Below are 10,988 nucleotides of genomic sequence, written 5' to 3' on the forward strand. Positions count from 1 at the left end.
CAAGGATTCAAACAAGGCGTGGAATTATTAAAGAAAATTTTTTTCAAGGTCTGAAAAATGGGGGGTGGCGTATGGGATGATAGATACCAAGCAACAGCTCTGATTGGCTTTAACATGGCGAAGTTCAGGCTTATCTTGGTCCTCTTTCATCTCAATTGTGGACACTGACCTCCCCGTGGTGCCACCAGGGGTACCTATTTTCATCACCCGATGAAATAGTGAGCTAATATGTGCCGCGAGTTCACCCATAAGAACTATAAAAAATGGGATGAGGCGTCGGGTTAGTTGCCTACACTCGGAACCTACTATGAAAAAGCAAAGAAAATCAAAACCACCTAATGTCGACGACCCCCGCAAACGTATAAAGGACCACGATCTGGGAATCTGCACTTGGAATGTGCAGGCGCAGTGTTCGCACGTTGTACAGAACAGGCGCAGTGTTCGCTTTGGCGGATGTACTCAAGAAATACAAAGCCGATATTATTGCCTTACAGGAAATGCGATGGGAAGGGACAAGCGTAAGTAAATCAGACACTGTATTACAAGAATAGACATGAATTTGGCTTCGGATTTATGGTTAACAGGAGAATAAATGACATCGTCTCCAGATTCACTGCAGTAGATGATCGAACTGCTATAATCCGCATAAAATCGAAGTTCTTCTACATCAGTCTCATTTGCGCCCATGCTCCGGCCGAAGATAAAGATGAACAGACCAAAGACATATTTTACGAGCGCCTAGGAACAGCATATGATTGTTGCCCTGGCCATGACATTAAAATTCTGCTAGGAGATTTTAATGCAAAAATCGGAAGGGAAAATATCTTTGGCGCCACCACAGACAAGGGCATGAGGTTGATTGACTTCGCGGCAGCAAAAAACATGGTAGTTAGCAGCACCAGATTCAAGCATCTCGATATACACAAGGCCATTTGGATTTCTCCCGATCAAACAACGAGAAATCAAATCGATCACGTTGTGATAGACGGTGTTTTAGACGTCCGATTGATCCGAGAAGAGAATATCGATTTGGATCATTACCTTGTGGCAGCCAAGATACGCACCCGTCTTAATGTAACAGCAAAATTGCGGTCTAATGTAACACGGAAATTTGACGTCGTAAAGCTGCAAAGACAACATATAGAAGCCTACTCCGCTCAACTTACTCATCAGCTTGACGAAAGCACTTCTTGTCCCGACAATAATATAGAAGCACAATGGCAAAGAATTGCCCACTCCCTACAAACTGCAGCAAAAGCAACACTTGGGTACCAAAGACCACAATCAGGAAATCCGTGCTACGATCAGGAGTGTCGTAATGCTACTGATATGAAAAACGCAGTGTATAGGGCGACCCTGCAGACAGAAGCAACACGTAATGTGATGGAGAATTAACGGCAGAAAATGAGAGAGGAGAAACGTGTTTTCCGAAAAAAGATGAAAGAACAAGAAAAACGTGAGCAAATCAGAATGAGGTCCGAAAATTCTACAACCGGGTAAAACACCAAACCGAAAGCTGTGCTGCAGGTACACCCTCCTGTAGATATAAAGAAAGAAACCTGGTGACAGATACAGACAGCGCGCTGAGGATCTGGAAGGAGCGTTTTGAAATAATTCTGGTATCAAATAGTAGCGGTGAAGAGAATACCCCAGAACCAATAATAGATGACGGTATAGAGTGTATGCCAAGCCAAGGTGAAGTCAGAATAGCAATCAATCGGCTATAGAATAATAAATCAACATTTGCCAAGCCAAACTATTCAAGAGTGGTGGTCAGATGCTGGTAGGGAGCATGCACCAGCTGATTAGTACAATTTGGCTAGAAGAATACATGCCCAATGATTGGAACCTCAGCATCCTGTGTCCCGTGCACCAAAAAGGAGACAAGACGATATGTGCCAACTATAGAGGAATAAGTCTCCTTCCCATCGCATATAAAGTGCTATCCAGCGTACTGTGTGAACGACTGAAACCATTGTCCAGAAATGACACTCTGTACACCAAACAACACATGTTACTCGCCTACGCCGATGACATCGACATAATGGGTCGAACACTGAGAGCGGTAACAGCCACCTTTGAACAAATTGAGAAGGAGTCTGCGAAAGTGAGTCTGACAGTAAACGGCGAGAAGACTAAGCTGATGGTATCAACGCGCAGTAGACTCGGACCAACTGTGGAACTTACGAACTACAGCTTCGAGGTAGTCAAAGATTTTATATACCTTGGTACCGCCATAAATAAAACTAATGACATCAGTTTTGAAATTCGGAGAAGGATTGTGATGGCCAACAGATGCTGCTATAGTCTGAGTAAGCAACTCATAAGCAAGGCCACCTCATGCCAGACCAAACTCACACACTACAAGACGCTGATACTACCAGTGCTATTTAATGCATCTGAAGCATGGGTACTTACGCAAGCAGATGAGGCAGCTGTTGGGGAGTTTGAGAGAAAAATTCTCCGAAAAATCTATGGACCGATCTGCGTTGATGGTGAATATCGCCGTCGAATGAACCATGAGTTGTACCAGATATTCTCGGACATCTACATTGTTAGACTATTGAGTTGCAGCGAGTACGTTGGCTAGGTCATGTTGCGAGAAAGGATAAGATACTCCAGCCCAGAAGGCATATAAAAGCGAACCAGCTGATGGTTCAAGCAGAAGGGGAAGGCCACGAAAAAGATGGAAAGATCAAGTGAAAGATAACATTGGCGAATATGGTCTTTCAAACTAGAAAAACTGCGCAAAAGACCGACGCGCCTGGAAATCTTTCTTAAGCTCGGCTTATGGAACAAAAGTTCTGACACAACCCAGCTAAGTAAGTACGTATTTCTGACTGTGGATAAGCGTGGAATTTTCATGGACTATCAAAGCGTGGAAATATTTTTTCAAGGACCTTAAAAAGGATTGGATTTATTTTTTACTTTTTTTGAAATTATTTAAGATTTCATTCACCACAAATTGTGGTCAATCACCAAACAAAAATTAAAACAACAACTTTTTATTTCACATAAATATGACAAAAACCACAAGACTCTCGATTTTTTTGCGGGTTCTGTCATGGTTTTGCTTTCATTTGCCATTATTAATAAAAAAATTCATCTAATTCTTTTAATTTATTAGTTTTGTTTTTAGTCTTTTTCTTCATTCAATTTCAGTTGCTTTCGCTATCGGGGCTTGACAATTTCATGTATGGCATTATATGTAAATATAATTGTAGATATGTAGGAATGTTTTTATGTCAGCAATGGTAACAACAAACTATTTTGCCTTACTCCTACACACCCCAAAACAAATAGTGAATGAGCTGAGTGCATTATGAGAATGTGTTGGTGATGTGATGTTCGGTGAATGGCACAGTGTCTGGTAATAGCCAAGTTAATGATACGTTCATTTAGATTTTCATCTTTTCCTTTTTCTTAATTTCCTACCTACATCAAACATCTCCTGCCTCTATATACTTCTCTATGGCAATTTTCTACATTTTTCGGGACATTGACCATTAATCACAAAAGCAACAACAAAGTTGTAAAATTAAAAACTAACAATCACAAAATATTTTATTAGTGTCGCTCTGTTTGTCTGTCTGTCACATGGGGCACCTTCGTTATGATTTTATTTGTTGCAAATTTTATTGGGCGTAATTTCAATTTCATATTTTCTTCCTATTCCCAATCTCTTCTGCACCTTTTCATCATTTATTTTGCATATTTCTTTTTTTGTTTATTTGTGATGAATATTAATTGAATAGAAAATTTTAATAACAAACATTGTATGGCCTTTATAGATGGCAGTCTTTAAAATTCGGTTTGAAAAAACAAAATAAAATAAAACAAATATGAATTGTATCGTGCAAATTAATTTAAGGGCGTATACTAAACGTTAACGTAAATTGTAATAATGCATATTTGTTAAATAAATTAAAATTTAATTAGAAAAATTAAAAAGGCCAAATTTTACCAATCAACAAGAAATAAAACATAATACGCCATTAATAGTGGTATATTATAATAAGTCGGATATTCAGATAATTAGTATTTTTAATTGACAAATTTGATGGAAAATTAAATATTAATAAAATTTATAAATTTTTCTTTACTTAGCTGGTTTTTGAAAGAACTTTCGTTCCATAAGCCGAGCTTAAGAAAGATTTCCAGGTCGGTCTTTTGCGCAGTATTTCCAGTTTGAAAGACCATATTCGGCAATGTTGTCTTCCACTTGGCTGGTTCGCTTTTATATGCCTTCTGGGCTGGGGCATCTTCATCCATTCTCACAACATGACCTAGCCAACGTAGTCGCTGCAGCTCAATACGTCTAACAATGTGGATGTCCGAGAATAGCTGGTACAGCCCATGGTTCATTCGACGGCGATATTCACCGTCAACGCAGATCGGCCCATAGATCTTTCGGAGAATTTTTCTCTCAAACACTTCAAGAGCTGCCTCATCTGCTTGCGCAAGTACCCATGCTTTAGATCCATATAATAGCACGGGTAGTATCAGCGTTTTGTAGAGTGTGAGTTTGGTCTGGCGTGAGGTGGCCTTGCTTATGAGTTACTCACTCCGACCATAGTAGCATCTGATGGCCAACACTATCCTTCTCCGAATTTTAAAACTGATGTCATTAGTTTTATTTATGGCGGTACCAAGGTATATAAAATCTTTGACTACCTCGAAAATGTAGTTCTCAAGTTCCATAGTTGGTCCGAGTCTATTGGACGTCTTGCGTGTTGATACCATCAGCTTGGTCTTCTCGCTGTTTACTGCCAGACCCACTTTGGCAGACTTCTTTTCAATTTGTTCAAAGGTGGCTGTTAACGCTCGCAATGTTCGACCCATTATGTCGATGTCATTGGCGTAGGCGAGTAAAATGTGGTGTTTGGTGTACAGAGTGCCATTTCTGTTCACCTTTGCCTCTCGTACACCTTTTTCTAGCAGGATGTTATGTAGGTCTCACGCCAAACTGTCACCTTGTCTGAATCCTCGTTCGGTAGTAAGGGCTCCGAGAGGTTCTTTCCGACAAACGCAGACATGGCTTTATACACCTCTGACCGAATAGGACTGTCGAATGCGGCTTTATAGTCGACGAATAGGTGGAATGTGTCAATGGGGGTTTTCCAGGATTTGGCGCAGAGTGAAAATCTGGTCAATGGTGAATTTGCCAGGTCTGAAGCCGTATTGGTGTGGTCCAACAATGTCATTGACCATTGGCGTCAGTCGTTTACTCAGTACGCTCGATAGCACTTCAAATGCGGTGGGAAGGGGACTTATTCCTCTATAGTTGGCACATATCGTCTTGTCTCCCTTTTTGTGCACGGGACACAGGATGCTGAGGTTCCAATCATTGGGCATGATTTCCACTAGCCAAATTGTACTAATCAGCTGGTGCATGCTCCTTACCAGAATCTGACCACCAGTTTTGAATAGTTCGGCTTGTAACCCATAGACACCTTCTGCTTTATTATTCTTCAGCCGATTGATTGCTATTCTGACTTCATCTTGGATAGGTGGTATACACTCTATATCTTCATCTATTCTGGTTGTGGTGTATCCTCTTTACTGCTACTATTTGATATCAGAAGTTGTTCAAAATGCTCTTTCCAGATCCTCAGCACGCTGTCTGTATCTGTCACCAGGTTTCCATCTTTATCACCACAGGAGGATTTGCCAGCACCAAAGCCTTCGGTTTGGTGTTTTACTCGTTGGTAAAATGTTCGGACTTCATTCTGACTCCTGTACATCTCGATTTACTCACGCTCACGTTTTTCTTGTTCTCTATTCTTTTTTCTGAAAACACGTTTCTCCTCTCTTCTTCTTTCCCGACATTTCTCCATCACATTACGTGTTGCTACTGTCTGTAGGGTTGCCCTATACGCTGTGTTTTTCACATCAGTAGCATTACGACACTCCTGATCATACCATGGATTTCTTGATGGTGGTCTTTGGTACCCAAGAGTTGCTTTTGCTGCAGTTTATAGGGAGTGGGCAATTCTTTACCATTGTGCTTCTATATTATTATCGGGACAAGGGGCGCTTTCTTCAAGCAGTTGGGTAAGTTGAGCGGAGTAGGCTTTTACTATCTGTTGTGTTTGCAGCTTTTCGACGTCGAATTTCCGTGTTACATTAGATCGCACCTTTGCTGCTACATTAAGACGGGTGCGTACCTTGGCTGCCACAAGGTAATGATCCGAATCGATATTCGCTCCTCGTATCTATCGAACGTCTAAAACACTGGACGAATGCCTTCCGTCTATCACAACATGATCAATTTGAATTCTCGTTGCTTGATCAAGAGAATTCCAGATGGCCTTGTCTATATCGAGATGCTTGAATCTGGTGATGATAACTACCATGTTTTTTGCTGCCTCGAAGTCAATCTTCCTCATGCCATTGTCGGATATTTCTTCGTGAAGGTTGAATTTTCCGACGGTGGGGCCAAAGATATTTTCCTTTCCGATTTTTGCATTAAAATCTTGTAGCAGAATTTTAATGTCATAGCCAGGGCAACGGTTATATGTTGTTTCAAGGCGCTCGTAAAAAATGTCTTTGGTCTGTTCATCTTTCTCTTTGGTCGGAGCATGGGCGCAAATAAGACTGATGTAGAAGAACTTCGCTTTTATACGGATTATAGCAATTCGCTCTTCTACTGGAGTGACCCTTTCCATCGCAAATTTCGTTTCATGTCAGTAAGGCAATAATATTTCCTGTAAGGCAATAATATCGGCTTTGTACTTCTCGAGTACATCCGCCAAGGCGAAAATTGCGTCTATTCTGTACAACGTGCGCCCATTCCAATTGCAGATTTGCACATCGTGGTCCTTTATACGTTTGCGGGGATCGTCAACATTGGGGGGGTTGGTTTTCTTTTTCTTTGCTCTCTGATGGGCGTGAATTTTTTTTAAAGAATATTTTCTTCCAGCACTCAAAAAGGCGTGGATTTTTTAAAGAATATATTGGTATTAGAAGAAATATTTTTAAAGAAATCCACTTTGGTGATTGTCCTTATATAATCTCTTCTATCCATGAAATATCTCTTCTATTTATTACAGTAGACCTTAGTTTTCATTGCAAACGGAAAACAAAAATTACTTTGTAATAAAAGTGTAAAGCAAATATTATTTTATTTATGGCAAAAACAAATAAATACAAATTTTCAATATTTCCTAAAACACGAAAATCCGAACAGAAGATAAATTCGAAATCAATTGGCACAAATGATGCCACTTTGTTATGCCAGCAAAAAAGCAAAATGCCATAACTAATATTTTTAGAAAAACAAAATTCTGAATTATGTTTTTAGTGCCTGGTAGGTCCACTGATATTCTTCTATAAAAATTCCTGTAGTTAGTTCGTATTTCGATTAACCAAACACAACCATAATGATCGGTTTTGCTTTGCTAAAACCCAAAATATGTCGAACAACAGGAACTACGAAGTGTACAATTAATTTTGAATTTATGAATATTGAATGTGGCTGGCATTCCCTCGTTCGCACTGTTCTCGCTCTCGGCCTCTTGAATAGCATAACCGAACGGATGTTGTGGAACCAATCGCATTCGAATTATGAAGTGCTCACACATCAAATCTGTTCGGTTGTACCTGACTAGTTGGCAGCTATTTTACGATGTGCTTGATTGGAAATCAAAACAACATCATTTTTTGTGTAAAATGATGCATGGATTTGTGAATGACGTTTATTTATAATTTACGCGAGGATACACACACATATGTAAATGGCTATAATATTGGATATTGGATGGTCTTAACGTTTGTCATTAAAATTAAAATGACAAAATAAAATAATTGTTAATTGGTAAAATATTTTACTAAACACATACATATTTAAAAAGGTGGGACCAATATTTCGTTACAAACTCTTGGGGCTGGCTATAATACCAACATAAAAAATTGTATTTTTGACTGTGGTGGTGACGTAGGGGATGATAGATACCAAGCAACGGCTTTGATTGTCTTTAATATGGCGAGGCCCAGGCTAATCTTGGTCTCTCTTTCATCTCAATTGTGGACACTGACCTCCCCGTGGAGTCACCTGAGATAACTATTTTCATCATTCATTGAAATATTGAGCTCATATGTGCCGCGAGTTCACCCATAAGAACTATATAAAATGTGTTGAGGCGTCGGGTTAGTTGTCCACACTCGGCAAACACCTCTTACTATGAAAAAGCAACGAAAATGAAACCAAACACCCCCAATGTTGACGACCCCCGCAAACGTATAAAGGACCACGATCTGCGAATCTGCAATTGGAATGTGCACACTTTGTACAGAATAGGCGCAGATTTCGCCTTGGCGGATGTACTCGAGAAGTACAATGCCAATATTATTGCCTTACAGGAAATGCACTGGCGTAAGTAAATCAGTCGATTACGCACTGTATTATAGCTGCCATGAAACGAGACATGAATTTGGCTGCGGATTTATGGTTAACGGGAGAATAAAAGACCTCGTCTCCAGATTCACTCCAGTGGATGAGCGAATTGCTATAATCCGCATAAAAGCGAAGTTCTTCTACACCAGTCTCATTTGCACCCATGCTCCGACCGAAGATAAAGATGAACAGACCAAAGACATATTTTACGAGCGCCTAGGAACAGCATATGACCGTTGCCCTGGGCATGACAATAAAATTCTACAAGGAAATTTTAATGCAAAAATCGGAAGGGAAAGCATTTTTTCCCACTGTGGGAAAATTCAGCCTCCTCGAAGAAACATCCGACAACGGCATGAGGATGATTGACAAAAAACATGGTAGGTAGTAGCACCAGATGGCCACTTGGATTTCTCCTGATCGAACAACGAGAAATCAAATCGATCATGTTGTGATAGACGGAAGGCATTAATCCCGTGTTTTAGACGTTCGATCGATCCAAGTAGCGAATATCGATTCGGACCATTACCTTGTGGCAGCCAAGGTTCGCATCTGTCTTAATGTAGCAGCAAAGGTGCGATCTAATGTAACACGGAAACTAGTCAAAAAGCTACTCCGCTCAACTTGCCCACCTGCTTGACGAAAGCACCCCTTGTCCCGGTAATAATAAATAATAAAGAAGCACAGAAGCAGAGAATTGCCCAATCCCTAAAAAATGCAGCAAAAGCAACACTTGGGTACCAAAGACCACCATCAATAAATCCGTGGTACGATCAGGAGTGTCGTAATGCTACTGATATGAAAAACGCAGCGTGTTGGGCAACCCTGCGGACAGTAGCAACACGTAATGCGATGGAGAACTATCGGGAGAAATGGAGAGAGGAGAGACGTATTTTCAGAAAAAAGAAGAACGAGCAAGAAAAATGTGAGCGTGAGCAAATCAAGATGTACAGGAGTCAGAATGAAGTCCGAAAACTCTACCAACGGATACCGATGCAGGCACATCCTCCTGTAGAGTTGAAGAAGGAAAACTGGTGACAGCGTGCTGAGGATCTGGAAGGAGCATTTTGAAAAACTTCTGGTATCAAATAATAGCTGTGAAGATTGGAACCACAGCATCCTGTGTCCCGTGCACAAAAAAGGAGACAAGAGGATGTGTGCCAACTATAGAGGAATTGGCCTTCTTCCCACCGCATATGAAGTGCTATCCAGGGTGCTGTGTGAACGATTGAAGCCAATGGTCAATGACATTATTGGATCATACCAATGCGGTTTCAGTCCTGGCAAATCCACCGTTGACCAGATTTTCACTCTGCGTCAAATCCTGGAGAAAAAACCACGAAAAAAACACATCGGCACATTCCACCTTATCGTTGACTATAAAGCCGCATTCGACAGCCCTATCCGTTCAGAGGTGTATAAAGCCATGTCTGCGTTTGGCATTCTTGCCGAAAATTAATCGGCTAAGCAGGATAACTTTAAGTGGCATAAGATCAGAAGTTAAAGTTTGAAAGGACCTATCGGAGCCCTTAAATACCGAACGAGGATTCAGACAAGGTGACAGTTTGTCGTGTGACCTATTTAACATCCTGCTGGAAAAGGTCATACGAGAGGCAAAATACATGACACATTGTACACCAAATAACACATGTTACTCGCCGATGACATCGACATAATGGGTCGAACATTGCGAGCGGTAACATCCACCTTAGAGCAAATTGAAAAGGAGTCTGCCAAAGTCGGTCTGGCAGTAAACGGCGAGAAGGCCAAGCTGATGGTATCAATGCACAAGACGTCCAGTAGACTCGGACCAACTATGGAACTTGAGAACTACAGCTTCGAGGTAGTTAAAGATTTTATATACTGGTACCGCCATAAATAAAACGAATGACATCAGTTTTGAAATTCGGAGAAGGATAGTGATGGCCAACAGATGCTATGGGTCTGAGCAAACAACTCTAAAGCAAGGCCACCTCCCGCCAGACCAAATTCACACTCTACAAGACGCTGCTACTACTCGTGCTATTATATGGATCTGAAGCATGGGTACTTACGCCAGCAGATGAGGCAGCTCTTGGAGTGTTTGAGAGAAAAATTCTCGGAAAGATCTATGTGGCGATCTGCGTTGACGGTGAATATCGCCATCGAATGAACCATGAGCTGTACCAGCTATTCTCGGACATCGACATTGTTAGTCGTATTGAGCTGCAGCGACTACGTTGCATCTTCATCCATTCTCACAACATGACCTAGCATGTTGTGAGAATGGATGAAGATGCCCCAGCCCAGATGACATATAAAAGCGAACCAGCTGATGGTTCACGCAGAAGGGGAAGGCCACGAATAAGATGGAAAGAGTAAGTGGAAGACAACATTGCCGAATATGGTCCTTCAAATTGGAAAAACTGCACAAAAGACCGACGCGCCTGGAAATCTTTTTAAGCTCGGCTTATGGAACGAAATTTCTGTCACAAGCCAGTTAAGTAAGTAAGCCCATAGAGAGCTTGAACATATATATTTTTTTAAATATCCACGCCTATCAGAGAGCTTGAACCAATTTTGTTTTTAAATCCACGTCCATCAGAGAGCTTGA

This window comes from Musca vetustissima, unplaced genomic scaffold, assembly GCF_032173495.1.
Source record: "Musca vetustissima isolate MV318-11 ecotype Yass unplaced genomic scaffold, APGP_CSIRO_Mvet_v1 utg1801, whole genome shotgun sequence".
In the NCBI taxonomy this organism is placed as follows: Eukaryota; Metazoa; Arthropoda; class Insecta; order Diptera; family Muscidae; genus Musca; species Musca vetustissima.